This window comes from Lichenostomus cassidix, chromosome 1Aa, assembly GCF_008360975.1.
Source record: "Lichenostomus cassidix isolate B80296 chromosome 1Aa, HeHo_3.0, whole genome shotgun sequence".
Taxonomy (NCBI): Eukaryota; Metazoa; Chordata; class Aves; order Passeriformes; family Meliphagidae; genus Lichenostomus; species Lichenostomus cassidix.
This window is the reverse complement of record NC_139480.1, coordinates 47,373,312-47,389,171: the sequence shown is the minus strand read 5'-3', so window position 1 is coordinate 47,389,171 and position 15,860 is coordinate 47,373,312. Positions and strand designations below refer to the sequence as shown.

General features: G+C 53.3%; 1 long non-coding RNA gene across 1 annotated transcript in view; it reads left to right on the top strand.

The window, feature by feature from the left end:
- LOC146443697 (uncharacterized) overlaps positions 1 to 15,860 on the top strand; it is a 44,850-nt gene that overhangs the window by 12,869 nt on the left and 16,121 nt on the right. Inside the window, exon 2 of the long non-coding RNA XR_014849237.1 lies at positions 4,214 to 4,294. This is a non-coding gene — a long non-coding RNA (uncharacterized LOC146443697). The remainder of the gene's footprint in view (positions 1 to 4,213; positions 4,295 to 15,860) is intronic.

Sequence of the window (15,860 nt, the reverse complement as noted above, 5' to 3'; positions counted from 1 at the left end):
ACTCCAGGCCAAGGAGTGAATGAGGGAAATGATGCTGCTGTGGGGTGGATGCCCCATGTCAAAGGGCTGTGCTGCGATAGGAGGGCTCCAGCACCTCATACTTGTGTGCTGGGGAGTGCTGCCAGAGTGGGTTTGGCTGCTTGCAAATCAGCATCTAGCACGCGACATCATCAGCTAGAAAGAGCTGAAGGCGAAGGAAGGCTGTCAGGAAGAGCTTTCAGCATGCGCTGTGACACTGTCCCCTGCCTGGAAGCAGAGGAGAGGCAGAGCTCCTGCCACCATCCCTGGGGGTACATGGGGCGTTGGCAATCCCCCCACACCTCCTACCAACCCCCAGGATACACCAGAAAAACCTGCTCCCCTCCGAAACTTCAGCTACTGAAGCTGATTCTGTTCCAGCCAGGGCTAGAGCCAGGAAAAAGTCTCCCCTTGCATTTGGTCTCTCTCTGTGAGGGAAATTTCTTTGGCCATCAGCATCTTGCTGGGAAGTTCTGAGTTTTCTCAGACCCATTGTCTAGGACTGGGATAAGGAATCCTTGGGGTTGAGTGCTGCGCTAATGTGTAGTGAGATGCTACTCTCCTCCTCACATTATCATAGGCTCAACGGATTACAGAAAACAAAGGAGATCTTGGGCTACTGGTGCTGGAAAACTAAAGTAGAGGAACGTTAAATGCACGGGGGGAAGCACAGAGATGGGGTAACTGAGCCCAGAGCAGCCACTATCCACCCTATTTCCAGCCCAATGTGCACAGGAGTTTTATTCTCCTGCCTGTGCTTGATGCTCTGGCTGTAAAACGGCTGTAAAAGAACAACTGTGCCTCATAACGGCTTATAGAGAGCACAGAAGCATATGTGCTTTACCATTACCATCATAATTGCAAACATTCAAAAGTTGAGATTTGCAAGCTTCCAGCTTCCCAAAGGCGGCTGGATTCGAATCCAAATGACATCCAGAGGAATCAGGAGAAAATCAGCTCAAAGCAAGGGCTTATTTTTAATTTATGCCGCAGTACGGGCAAGCAGGATCTGGGCTGGAAGCCCGAGCTCCCTCAGCTGCCACTGTTAGAAGGCAGCCGTGCCCCCCCATACAGTGCAAAGGTCCATGAGCATCAGCTGTGACCCCCAGGCTGTCTGCATATGGACTTTGCATTTAGGACAGTGCTTTGCATTAGCCAGTGCTGGTAAATGCTCCCCCTTTGTAGGCACTTGGTACCCATCAGCTTGCTCGCCCATGGGTTTTGCTGGTGCAGTTTGGAGGTTGTGTTGGGGATGGCTGGAGGGTCTTTGGATTCCACTTGCACTCGTCTGATCTTCAGGGCAGTCAGTGGGATGTTGGACCCAAAACTGTCCCCTCACTGGTGACTGCAGGCAGAGCAGGAACACCCCAGCCTCAAACCTCCCTTCTACACTGGGCTTGTGCAGCAGGTCCTTGCTGCTATCTGGGGTGGAGCCCGAGTATCCTCTGTTTTCCTCTTTAAAATAAGTTTCTACCAGTTTTCCAAGCATTAAAAGGCCATATAAACACCTGAAAGCAGCAATGCACAGCCCAGGTTACTCAGCAGTGCAGTGGCACCTTCGGCTATGCTCGCTCTCTCCACTCATTTTGCTCTCACCTCTGACCACCCCTCATGCAACGAGCTGATTCAAACCACAATCATTTAGGGCAAAATACACCCAAACAGAGAAAGGATGAGAGCAGCCATCGCCATGCAGGGCATCCCAGGGCTGAGGGAAACAGCTGTGTGTGAAAGGCGGTCTGCTGCAGAGAGGCTGGGAGGCGGCGGGGCCAGCCCCGGGCTGCTTTAGCCGACTGTGGGGCAATAAAAACCAGACCGTGGCAGCAGAAGGGACCAGTGCTTCCCGTCCCGTGCTCGAGGACCTGAGATGGTGGTGGTGGCAGTGAGCTGTAGGTGTTTGCTGGGTTGGGGGATTTAGGGCGCCTGTTCCGGCGGCTGAGGCAGGGTCTGCAGGAGGAGGCCATATGGCCGGGAGCAGCGTGCTGCGTGCTGTCCCGGCGTCAGACCGGCAGCAGCGGGCAGAGCCTCTCCTCGGGAAGGGCGGCCGTGCCAAGCACAGGCTCTGGCACAGGTGCCGGCCGGCTGCCAGGTACACTCAGGTGCTGCGGGCGGCTCGGAGCCTGCAGGGCGGCATGGCATGGCCAGCAGGGCAGGATGCCTCCGTGCAAACCAGCTGTCCCTCCTCATCCCCTGGAACCAGGAGACATGGAGGGGCTCATGACCCCCACACAACACGAGTTTGGGCCAGGTGGAGGTGACTGTGTGTGTGGTTGTAGTGGGGTGTAAATGTTGATGAAATATCTTTTTCTACACGACCAATATTTCCACAGGGAAACTGAGGATGACAAGTGGAACATTGGCAGCAGGAACGCATCCACCTCCTCCTCTGCCTGCTCTTCCCTGTGATGTGGGACAGGCTTTTCCAGCAGAGGCTTGGAGGGGCTCAGCACATTCCTTTCTCATGCTAACCCTTTGTCAGCAACGGCTGGCTCCCCTGGGGCCCACTCCAGTGGGCTCTTGCCCTTTTTTGAGGTGCTAAGGGGTGAAAAACAATCAGGGATGTCTCCTGAGAAAGAGGAACTTCAGGCAGACATTGGGGAAGGTTTGTAATGAGAACGGGGCAGGAAAGATCCTTAATTAAAACCAGGGAAGGGTAGGACAGGCCCAGAGAACCAGTTTTGCTTTTCCAATGGAAGAGAACAAGGGTGACCAAGAAGGTAAAGAAAACACAGAGGTGTGGATGTGCAGTGCCCATGCATCACCTCTGCACAGAGTGGCATGTTGCCTTTGGGACCATGACTTTCCTCTGCCTGCCCTTGCACAGGCACTGCTTTGTGCCAAGCTGCCTCTTTCCCTCTCTAGCAGCAAATTCCAGGCTCTCCTTGCCCTTGGCTTCCCAAGAGTGGTCCCAGGACGGATGTCCTTGTCCTTTGATGTCTCTTTTCCTTGGATTACAGAGGAAGGAGAGGGCTTTGCTATCAGAAGGCTGGCTGTGAGCAGAGCTCCCTTGCCCACTGGGAGCCTGTGGGCTTTCAAGCCAGCTTCATTTTGGCATGATCTGCCTTTGCGAGTGAGACCTGCTGAAGATGGCCCAATCCTATTAGTAGCAGGGATTTGCTTCAGGTCTCCTACCATTACTCTGATGGTATTTTGTTGTGCAATAAGCCTCTGTCTTTTGGGAGACTAAAAATCAAGCGTGCCTTTTTCCCACATAGGAACTGTCCCTGTGCCATGCCGGCAGCAGCCTCGCTGCAGCAATCAGGAGTCACCTTGGTGCTCCTACCAGATATGTCATTTTCCTTCTGCCTCCCAAATCCCAGCCCAAGGACAGGACAGATGCCACCAGCAGCAGGGCTTTAGGTGAAACAAGTCCTGTGTTTTCCACACAGGAAGAGCAAATTAGTGAATGTCTTTGAGACTAAGAGAAGGACAGCTGGTGGGTGCTCTCACCCCAGCGGAACAAGGGACCAGGGCACACTGAAAACTCCTGTGACCAGGGATGCAGGAGGATCTGTGGTAAATCTTGGGGAAAAGAAGGGAAAAGGAAAAAGGCAAGATATTGGCTCCCAGCAAATAATTTCTGTAGATCTATGTGATGTTTGCAAAGTGCTGAGGCTGGATGAGAGGCTCAGTAACTACCTGCAGCTCCACAAAGGACAGGGTAAAAGGGATAAAAGGGATAATATAAAAGGGGGGGGGGTGAGGAATAGGACTAAATTAAGCATAACAGGAGAAAAACTGAAAATCCACACAGTAGGTATATGTGGCTATAGACAGGTCTCAGACTGGAGCAAGAGAAGCATAATGAAAAACATGCCAAAAGCAGTGGAGCGGGATCAGGGTGGGGGATGTGACAGGTCTGCTCTGACTTCTGCAGCTGTCTGCATGTGGCAGCAGGGTGCAGGTGGAGGGGGCTGTGAAAACTCCTGTGAGTTGGCTGATACTGTGGGCAGGGAAGGTGTGTGACTGAGTGAGGAGAGCTGTGTTCAAGCCTGCCAGGCACTAATCCTCACTCATCACTCCTCTTGGAGGACCAGTTCACAGTCTCATAGTTGTTGCAGACACAGATGTTCCTGATGTCCTCCAAATGGGGATCTCACTGCTGGACATTCATCTTGTCACAAGAGGCCCTGGACACGCCATGTGTTTGCCTTCTAATGCTGCCCTTGGTCTCATCCTTTGCTTTCTGTTTCAGGATGTACCATCAGCCTTTTGCAGGCAGAGAATGATGATGGCCCTGCTCTGGATGGGGATGGGTTGTGGCTGCTGGAGAAAGGTGAGTAAATGCAAGGATGTGGCTGCCCTAATAATTTTTAAAGCTTGCCAGTATTTGTAACAGCCAGTGGATGTAATTGCAAATATGAGGAGAAAAATAACCTCCTGGCATCCACCAACAGGGGGTTTCCCCTCTACCAACAGCAGCATGGAGAGCCCAGCAGGCTTGGGCCAGATGTGAATTAGGTGCAAAATCTCCCATCCACCACCTTTTTTAAGGATGGAGCAGCTGGCAGGCATGGGGTAGATGGCCCTGGCACGGCTGGAAAAGGAGAGCTATGCACTGAGCTGGGAGCTGGGAGAAGAGCTTGGCCAGAGGGTCTCTTCCCCTGGGTCCTGCCTGGGGCATGGGAAGAGGGAACCACACCCTGGGCAGAAACCAAGCTGGTTTAGGAAGCTGCTGCCCAGCCTGCCCCAGAGATGCCACATTGGCACAGGTGTGTCACTGAGCACAGCATGGCCAGAAGCATCTCCTCATTTCTGCTCCCGTGACATCTAGGAGACTGAGACTAGACCCTGTGCCTCTGATTTTGGGAGGCATGAAGGATACAGAGTGAAAAAGGTTTGCAAATGTGGGAATTCTCATGCCCCAATTTGACCCTCTTGAGTGAAGGTTGGATCCCCTGTTTCATGGGGAAGACTGGCAGCTCAAGGCTGCTCTAGCTAAAGTATTTCCAGCACTTCAGGAGGAGAAAAGCCCAGATAATTGTACCATCCTGCAGTGTGAAAGTGGTATGTGCATCAGACATACCAAGTGGCTCTTTGGAGGGGCAGGGGATGTTTTAGTATTGATCTCACATTTAGATGTTTAGCTCACATTTCCAGATTGTCCTTCAGCCCTGAATAGGAGCTTGCTGGCTCTCTGGTGACAGTGGCCACCACCAGCCTGCCCTCATCAGGCAGCAGGTCCAGTGGGAGAAGAGGTGGTCGGGTTGGTGGCGGCAGGGAAATGTCATGCTTTGCTGAGCAACCGAATTGCAAAGACAAAAAAGGCTCAATCTTAAAAATTAGCAACACCTGAATGGCCCTTCTGCTGTCTTCCACATCATCGCCAGAGACATTTCCCCGTTGTACCAGCTTTACCTCAGGGGATGGATGCCACTGCAAGCCATGCTGCCCTCACTGCCAGTCTCTTGCCACTTTCCCCTCCCTGACCTGCCAGGCAGGCTCTGTGGCTTTAGAAATCAAAGGGGCTGGAGTTCCAAAAGCCCTGCAAGGTTCCCCACCCACACAAGTGCCCGTGGGGCTCTGCCTTCATCAGCAAGGTGTGGGTTTCTTTCCTTCTCACAGAGAAAAGACTTGAAAAGGTAAAACAAGTGTAGCCTAGAGGCTGAGGAGCTAGAGATTAAATAAGAAAAGTCCCCAAACTTCACTCTCCTCCTTCTTTTTGTTCTACTCTCACCATCTTTATGCCACTTTTTGGCTTTCTGCAGCCCTGGCTCCTGCCCTGAGGTGCCTGAGGGTAACACTGTGCCAGGGTCCCCTGAGAGAGCTGCTGGTGTCCTGGGAGGATTTTGCAGTCTCCTCCTGCAGCAAAGATGCTTTGCTAGTGGAGTGGGAATGGTGGGCTGCTGGCACCCATCCCACTCCCCCTGCATGTGGTGGGGGTCCCAGGGAGGCTGCCAGCCCTCACTCTCCATCTGGCTCACACCAGGGTGTGCATTCCCCTCTGCACAGTGTGCCTGGAGCTGTGGCTCCTCTCTGGGACATCTCCCGATGAGCTGGTCTCCCTCCCTTTGCCTCTTCCCCAGGGCAGCCAAGCCGCGTGGCTCTGTGCAAGCGCAGCAGGAGGACAGATCTGAGGAGACAGGAGGAAAACGAACTCCCTTAAATGTGATGGAGGCAACTGCCTGGTTCTGTCAGCCATTGCCCCCTCTACCCCCTCCTCCCTGCACCCAGCTTGTCTCCTGCTGTTTTTCTCTCTCTCTGGGTATAAGATGTCACAAGGATTAGGCCCAGATCTCCCTGGGTGCTGCACTCACCCCATGCTCAGCTCTTGAGGTCACCTTGGAGTTGAATGCTGTCCCCTCTAAGGCGGGTGTTGGCCACAAAGGCGACTGCAGTGGAAATCTCACCCTTGAAACGCCAGACGGGAGCAGATGTGAAGCTCTCTTGTCACCCTTCAAGAACAAAGAGTTTAAAATGGTTTAAATGGTGATAAGCTAGCATTGCTGCTGGAAGAGGGATCACTGCTTATAGAATCAGCTGGGCTGCACCAGGGCAGTGGGGCTTGAGCCAGGGGAGTGCTCAGGCAGAGGTTTGCTGCAGTTCCCAGGATGGTCACCAAATGCAAGTTTGTGAAATATGGTGCTGGCACCATGTTTGCAAGGTGCACAGATGTGTGAGGCAGTGAGCACTGGGAGTCATGGCAGTGAGTGGCACTGTCTAGGAAGATCACCACTGTTTTGGGGTCATTCATGTCAAATGATGCCATTGTGTATTACATCCACTCTGTGACCTTGCTGGCAGGCAATGCAAACCTTACAGACTCTCCTAGTTAACCTCATCTCCTTCCCCCAATGGCTCAGACGGGCCATACCTGCCCCCAATGCCCAGAGCCATCCTTGCCATCCTGTACCCATGCACCTGGAGTGTGTGAGATGGATGCAGTTTCCCTGCTGCCCCTTTCCCCTTCACATCCATCCACCCTAAAACCCTGCCTCTGCCATCGTCAGGGCAGCCTCCTTCCTTCCCACTGTCCCAGGTGACAGCCTTTGTTGTCCTGACATGCAGCAACTCTTGCAGCTGGGTCAGAGAGTTCTCTCCTGGGCGTCCAACAGCACCTGGCCAGGATGGAGTGCAAGAGGAGGAAGAGTCAGTGCTGCCAGTAAATGTGCTCCAAGATAGACAGCGAGGGAGCAAGGGCTGCTGCATCTTTATTCCCTGTTGACCCATTTAAAGCAAGCACCGGTGACTAAGGGAGCTGGCAGGAGGATAAAAATACCTCCCACATGTTCACTAGGAGGCCAGGGACAGAAATAGGGGTGCCATCACCTCTCTGGTGAGTGGCTGGGGTCACGCAGCATTTTGCAATCCTGAAAGTGGAGTCTCCAGCGTCTCTCACAGCAAACACAACCGCAATGGGGTCTCCTCTGCTCAGAGCTTCCTGTCACACACCATCCCAAGATTTGGCTCCCTTGCAACCTCCCTTTCCTTCCTTGGGGCTGAAGCAATCAGAAAAAAAAAAAAAAACACAAAAAAAAGCCAAACAAAACAAATGCAGAGGCTCTCCCTTACTTCCAGCAAAAGGAGGAAAACATCACACAAGGAAATCTTCCCTGCAAACCTCAGCCATGCAGGTCACTGCACTGCTGCTCAAACATCTGTGCCACTGCACTGCTCACCCTGTTGGGGTCACATCCCTGTGGGGCTACGTCCCACTGCAGCCAGCGAGCACAGATCCTGGAGTCCTCCTCACCTCCCTGGCCTGAGCTGCTCCAGACACTGCATTGCCATCTCATGGGAAAACACACATGATTTTCTGGGTTGGTAGCAGGCATCTGGTGCTGCCTTCCTGGCCCCTCCACACTGGCATACCTGGAAGTTTTTGCACTTGGAGAGGGCTCAGCACACAGTTGCTTTGCTAGCAAGATGCTGGAGACCAGCAACCACAGCTGGTACCTGGTATTTTGTCTTCTTCAGGTCACAGATGCTGCCTGCTGCTTTATTAAACCTTTAAATACATCTTTTGCAGGCAGTAAAATATTGAATGAACCTGATTTCTAAGCAAACCAAAAGTTCTTAAACCAAGCAAGTGGACTACAGAAGAAACCCCATGCACCTGACTGCATCTAGCAGTTAAGGGAGGAAGAAGAACCTCTGCAGGAGAGTGTTGTGGCCAGGTTCACAGAGGACACCAGGTCTCCTCACATGGGATACCACAGAGAGGTGTCACAGGGAGGCATCAGCCATTTTCTGTACCTGGTGGGCACAAAGGCCACTGGTCAGGCATGGGGACAAGGTTTGGTGTGGACCAAGCGTGGTTACCGAGACCTGTGGGTTCACAGAGAAGGCACTTGTGGGGTTTGCTAATAATTTGTTCACAAAAATATTGGAGCTTGGGGTGAGTTACAGCAAGAAGTTGGCAAGCTCTGGGTCTCTCCCTCTTCACTCATCCTAAACTCCCTTTCAGGGATGGAGAAGGCTTGCAAAGCAGCAAGCAAACAGGTCTCTTTTGCCTGTGGCTTTTATGGACTGATATATCCCCAAAATCTGGGTGAGCATTAGCAGGAGACTGAGTGTTGCGACAGAGGTTTATGGGCACCAGCCAGTTGCACAGCATGCTGAGTGGGCAGCACCAGAACCCAAACATTGCTGTCCCTGAAGGACTTGCTTGCTGAGTATATCCACCCAGATAAATAAGTAGACTGTTCAGGGCAATGCCTTAATGCTAGTGAGGGTGTAAATTGGTCTCCTGGAGAGTTAGAGTCATTGGGAGAAGCAGTATATGCTGAAATAGGCAGTCCTGCTTACTAAATCTGTAATTCCAGCTCTGGCTATATTTTCGTCTTTCTAATAATATGTGCAAATATAGTAAGGATGAATCACAGGCTGCAGGCTTCAGGGTTTTTTTCCCATCCTTTCTCTGCAAATCCATCATGTGGGGGAGAGGGGCTGATGGAGAAAAGGAGCTCAGACCCAGGGGAGATCCTGTCCCAACCAAGCCTAAATCCATCCCCTTGCACCTCTGCATGCTGTCAATCCCAGCCAGGAGCAAGTGGTCCCTCCCACTCCGATTGTCTCCACCATTTCATCCCTGCAGTGTAACATTCCTGCCCAGGAACATTTCTTTCCCAAGACACTCCTGAACCATTCCCAAACCAGTGGACCCGTCCCATCCCTGTCTGCATCCCAGGGTTTGTACATCCCCACATCTGGATTTGCCTGCTGGGAATTTCTTGCTTTGTCGCAAGGACCTTTTGCAAATGTTAATGCTTTCCTTGCGCTGGAGAGCTCTTCGGCTGATCTGCCAGAACACATTTCACACGCTTCTCCTAAAATTATGCCCTTTGCTTTTCCCGGCGTTCAAGCTGAAGCAGAGCCCGGTGTGCCAGCGGCATGCAAGGAGAGCAGCGAGTTGGCCGCGCCGGGCTGCGGGGGCAGCAGAGCGAGGGGTTAAGCGCTGCCCAAGTGAGCGCTTGCCGCACGCAGGCTCCTGGGCAGAGGGGGAACAGCAGGGGTCCGCATGGATCCACCCTCTTTGTTGGGCTTCATGAGTGGAAGCTGGATGACAGAATCCCTTGAAGCAAGACAGGCTTCAACGCTGCCCGTGACAGCGCACATAAACCTGAGTTCAAAGTACGTCACAATTCAGCTGCGGATGGCTCTGGATTTGGGCTGAAAGCAAGGCATGAGCTAAAGATGAACTCCTTTTAACACCCCTCAGGCCAGTAGTTCCCTCACAGTTTCTCTCTACTGGAGCCCATCCATGCTGGGCTGTGCATGCTCCCTGCACAGTCTTTAACAATCTCCTGCATTGCCACTGCCACTCTCTGGGCCAGGAGCAGGAAAACTGGATGTGCCCCGGCAGGTCCCTGCGGCTGAGGGAGCAGAGGGGATTGGCCATGATGTGAGAGGCAGCAGGTGGAGAGGTCAAGGGGGTCTTTCCTGAGCATGGGATCAGTGCTCCTTTGGCTGCAGGGGACACTTACTCTCACAGGGAGGTGGTGTTTAGGGGGCTCTTTCACTGCTGCTCCTGTGGCCATTCAGCATCAGAGCTGGAATGGGGCTCAGGTGGGCAGGGGAGTGCTGGGGCAAAGGGTTCCCAGCAGCCCTATGGCACAATCTGCCCATGCAGATGGACATCTCTCTACACCCCCTGCATCCTCCCACTTCCCTCTATCTTCTTCATCCCTGCATCTACTGTATTCCCGTGTGCTCTGCATCCCTCACCTCCTATGACATTCCCCACCTTCTACCACATCCCCCACATGCCTCTGCATCCCTCTGCATACCTCAAATACTCCTGCATTCTTTCACCCCCTGCATCCTGTCACAGTTTCTGTAACTTCCCACATCCCCTGCATCACCTCATTCCACCACCCCAGAACATATGCAGCTTACAGGGAGCTTGCAATTACCCCACAGCCACCCTAAACCGTAAATGAGGACATTTTGTGTTTACCCTCCACCAGTAGGGTTCCCCCCAAACATCCCTGTTGGGAAATGCCACGAGGGAATCCAAATTCTCTCCTACCACTGGCCCTCCCCAGCCAATGCTGGCTGTAAACAGTTAGTCATGACTATCGTCTCTGTGGTTGGAGCTGCTTAAGTGCATCTTAAATGACTCACTGGGGAATTTTTATTATATTTTTTAATAACTCACAGTGTCACTACAGGGCATGAAGTTTGCTTCGCTGAGTTTATTTTCCTGTTCCCTTGCAGAGATAAATAATTTAGGAGCTGAATAGCAAACCAGAAACCCAGAGAGACCACTCCTGGGAATACACTGGGAAATGTGTCACCCCAGCAGCATTTATAGATTTAATTTTGATATTAGTGGTGAGGGACAGAAACAAAGACAAAAGGGAATTTGTCAGGAGGGTATTAAGGGGGTGGGAGGGGTTGTGGCTGTGCCTCTGAGGGGGGCTGAGGAGGGACTTAACAGGTCTCTCCTTCCCCCTCATCCCAATCCACTGCTCCAGTTCTTTCTGACTATCCATGATGGGACTGTCTGGTGTCAAAATGATGCTCCCTCTCATTTAGAGCTTTTATCAGCTCACACTGCAAATAAGCTAGGACCACCCTCAAGGGAGGGCAGTGGGGGCCATGAGGGACCAGCAAGGGCGACCAGTTGCAGTCATCCCTCTTGTGCTCATTCTTCTCCAGGGAAGGAGACTGGATCCCCTCTGTGAGGGTTGAGGTCTTTGTCACAGAATCACTGAATCAATTAGGTTGGAAAAGACCTTTGAGATCATCGAGTCCAACCTAACTTCACCTTGTCAACCAGACCATGGCACTGAATGCCATGTCCAGTCTTCTTAAACACCTCCAGGGACAGTGACTCCACTACCTCCCTGGGCACCCCATCCCAATGCCCAATTACCCTTTTTGTGAAGAGCTTCTTCCTAATGTCCAACCTAAACTTCCTCTGGTGAAGCTTAAGACTTCCTGTCACTGGTTGCCTGGGAGAAGCGATTCGCCCCCACCTGGCTACAGCCTCCTTTTAGGGAGTTGCAGAGAGTGATTAGATCACCCCTGAGCAGCCTTCTCTCTAGGCTAAACACCCCCAGCTCCCTCAGCTGCTCCTCACAGGACTTGTACTCCAGCCCCTTCACCAGCTTCATTGCCCTTCTCTGGACACTCTCCAGCACCTCAGTATCCTTTCCAAATTAAGTGGCCCAGAACTGGACACAGGACTCAAGCTATGGCCTAACCAGTGCCAAGAACAGGGGAAGAATCACTTCCCTGGTCCTGCTGGCCACACTATTCCTGACATAGGCCAGGATGCCATTGGCCTTCTTGGCCACCTGGGCACATGCTGGCTCATGTTCAACCAGCTGTCAGTCAGTACCCCTAGGTCCCTTTCTGCCTGGCTGCTATCCAGCCATTCCATCCCCAACCTGTAGCACTCAGGGGATTGTTGTGGCCAAAGTTCAGGACCCAGCACTTGGTCTTGTTAAACCTCATATTGTTGGATTCAGTCCCTCTATCCAGTTTGTTCAGGTCCCTCTGCAGAGTCCTCCTACCTTCCAGCAGATCGACACTCCCCTCCAACTCAGTGTCATCTGCAAATTTGCTAATGGTAAACTGTCAGACATCACTGGGGATGCTAATGGAGAAGGCAAACCTTTTACTTAAGGAAAACAGCATTAATTTTTTTTTTATTATCCAAAAACTTTTGCAGTGCTGCATTTAAATCACAAGCTTTAAAATTATCCTCACTTCACAAAGAATCAGCAGCCTTACCAAATATTATTATTGTCACAGAATAAGAATGGCAATTATTTTTGGCGGAGGAGGAAGATGATCCTTTTTGTGTCACCCCCACTGTAAACCCTATTTAAATTGCCATCCTGAGCTCAGTCTTGGCTACAGTTTTTGGCTGCAGGTGCCTTCATCCTGGAGTTTTGCCACTCCACAAAATGCCGGCACTTCTCAAATCAGGAAGCGACATCTGGGTAGCGGGACCCAGTCAGACTGCAACCCCCGTAGGGAAGGAAATGAGAAAGACATCTGCATCATTGAAACCTTACAGGACAGCGGGGAAGGGGGGGGGAAGATGGGGGAATCTCCTGAAAAATCCCACCTGCTCCTCCCTGCTTGCAGCCCTCCTCCCAGTGTGCCTCCCGTGGCTGTCACCCAAACCCCCGTGTTTGCCCATTGATCCAAGCTCAGAATAGCTCCTGTCAGCAGCCAGTGAGCTGCGGCCAGCCTACACTGGAGACAGCAGATGAAGGACATGGGGCTCCATCCCCACAGCACCCCACTGCTGGTGTCCTCCTCCCTCTGCACCCCTCTGGCTGCACCCTGGGCTCTCATCTCAGCCCCATGCTCAGAAAAAGAGGGAAAAAAGAGGAAATAACAAAGCGGGAGAGAGAGAGGAGGATGCAATGCAGCTTGGAGCAGGGCAGCCTGTGCCATGTGCTCTAGCTCTGGCACGAACCACCTTGCTGCCCAGATGATCCTTTTGGGGGGGTCCAAAAGTGGACCCTTACTTTTGGGGGTCTTCCACATCCTGTGTCCACTTCTACAGCTCTTTGGGAATGCCAGCTTCCCAGCAGGAGGAGAGCTCTACATTCCTTGGAGGTGTCCCTGGGGGTTGGGGGGGGTCAGTCCCTTGTCACAGCGGCACCTCTGAAGGAGCACAGAGGCTCTCCCTGCACAATCTGCCTGTCACCACCAATCACTTCAGGTGTCACATGAGGTTTGTGTCACTCGGCAAGGTTCTACTCGCCTCACTAGCTGCGACCAGAATGAAGAATGGGTTTAAAATGACCCCACTTGCTGTGGGAGAGGGAGAAGTTATGCCCCCCCCCCTCCCCCCCAAAGCCCAGGGGATGTGCAGGTTTGCCCTATGCCTGCCTTGGGGCCTTTTCTTGGAGCAGCCCCTGAACAGGGCCAGGTTGATGCCATAGAACAGGGCTGAGCATCCTTCTCCATGAGGCTGAGCATCCTCCCTGCCTAGCATATCCCTGCCCCTGCATCCCCAGGGTGCTATGGAGGACAAAAGTCTGAGCACATTGAGAGCATTTGGGACAGTTGCTAAGGGGCCTGAAGGGGGTTTCCCTCACACTCCAATGTCCTCTCCCCACCCAGGTGCACCTGCAGTGTGGCAGGTAACTCTGGAGGCTGGAGGCATCACCCCAGGGTTCAGGGAAGGGGCTGTGTGAAAGGGTTTAGAGAGGGTTTTCTGCACATGGGGTTTCTCCAGAGAGGTGAAGCTGAGTGCATTGCAGTCCCTGTCCAACTGCTCTGGTCCCCCTGGTCCAGTTTCGGGGGTTCCCTGGCAAACCCATTGTGGTGTCTTCACAATGATGGGGAGAATGTGGGGCTGTCCCTTGGCCAGCTCTTTCTGCTGGGAGAGCTTCTGTCTTCTCACCACAGACCCTCAGGTGCTTTTGGGCTGTTCCCTCACCTTTCACCCTGGGGAAACTGCTCAGTGATCAGAGGCAGCAAAGCAGGGAGCTGTGGGGGTGGCCCCAGGGGAAAGCATCAGCCCACAAAGCCAGCGAGGAAACCCCCTCGGTGCCAGGTACCCGGGCAGGCACTGTGCCCCCTCCCAGAGCGCCCTCGGCACTCTGAAACACCGGAGATGCTGTGGGTTGTGTGTGTGTGCAGATCCTGTGTTTGAAAATGACCAGTACAACACCTCAGCATCTCCCTGGTGTGCCTGTGGACCGAACTGATCCTGACACTAAGCAAAGGAAAAGAAGGCTGATCGAAGCTGAGTGGAATTTTTTTGTTGTTTTTTTTTTAATCTTTCTTTAAGTGCGAGCACCATCTGTCTCCCCCAACTCCGTCAGCGCTTCCAGTCCCCAGGCAGCTTCGCTCTTCCTAATTACTGTCATTAGGCACTGGGTAGCAATTAGGGAGGGATGCTGATGAGCAGCATCAGGAAGGCTGTGGTCCCCTGACAGCATCGCACAGGGAGCTGGCCAGCCCCTTCCCTCCCGCCCTGGGCCTTTTCCACCTGGGGAGCTTGGTGGGTAGCACAGTATTTTCCTTTTTGGTAGAGGCTGACAGGGAGGAGATGGAGAAGGGCGGTGCTGGCTGGCAGGTCTGTGTCCTGGAGAATGCCCAGGGAGACCTGACACCACTGGGAACGGGCTGCTCGGGGAGCAGGATGATGGTCGAGGTGCTCAGTGCTGTTGGATGGAGCAGCAGCTCTCCGTGCCTCTGGCTGCCGCACCACCCCATGCCTGCTCTGCCCACAGGTGTCCAGCCACCAGTACCCATTTCTCCTGGGCAGCCCAGAAGCCATGGTGATGTGCTGTGTGGTTGGACAGAGTCAGACCCAGCTGTCACCCTTCCGTCTGGCCCAAGTGGGGCTGGCTACGAACCTGCCTGGCTCTCCCTGGTCCCCCCGGCTACCTTGGGGCACTGGTCCTGCCGTGCCACTCCCCGCGCCGGTGTGTGATGTCAGTGCCACCTCGTGGCAGCCGCCCCGGGACTGCTGACCTCTCTTCGCCTCCCACAGCCTCCCACGGGTGTCCCCCGAGGACTGCAGGGGCACCCACGTGTCCCCATGCCATGGCTGGTACTGGGAAGTGAGCGATGGGAAAGGTTCCTGCGGGATGGGATGAGATCCATGCCCTGCAAGCAGACAATGGGGTGGGGGTGCAGCAAGTGGGGGATCAGAGGCTGCACCCAGAGACAGATGGACCCTGTGGGATATTACTTCATGTATGGGATGATATGGTGCCCATTTTCCCTGCCTGCTGTCAAGGCCCAGCATCCACAGAAAGCCCATGGAGGGGCAAGCTGGGTCTGCAGGGGTCTGGGGGGTGATTTAGGCTGGAGTAGTTGGTCCTGGGGGTGAACTATCAGGAGACTGAACTGGTGGGTGAAGCAGTAATGGGAGTGGACAGGAGAAAGTGAGGGAGGAAAGCTGAGCTCTTTGGAGTCTGGGGAGCCTGTGGGATTGAGAACGGTTTGGCAGACTTGACTGCAGAAGACCCTTGGCCAGGTGTCCCCTCTCCTCACACTGGCCAGCTGGTTCCTGCCTCTAGAACCAAGAATGAAAACAAACCCACATCCCTAGAGACCCCAAGGCTTCTTTCCTTTACCACCAGCTTTGTTGGTGAGACTTGCAGGAGCTCAGATAGGCTTATGACCTCCACCAAAATGGGGTCAGTGGAGTTGAAATGTCTAAGGAGATACTGAGGTGATTTTGCAGCGAGGAGGGTTTTAGCCTCAACTGCTTTCTCTTGCCCAGGGATTTCCTCAGACTTTCCCCTGGCTCTCTCTGAAACCCTGCGCCCCTGCAGCCAAGTGAAGCCCAGCTTCACCAGCCTTTCTAGGCAGTCGTGCGGGCAGTGGGGTGGGTGCCAGGCTGGGGAGGAAGCACAGCTCCTGCCTCACAGGGGGAAGTGAGAAACTGCTGTGGAAAGTCAAAGACAGGCAAC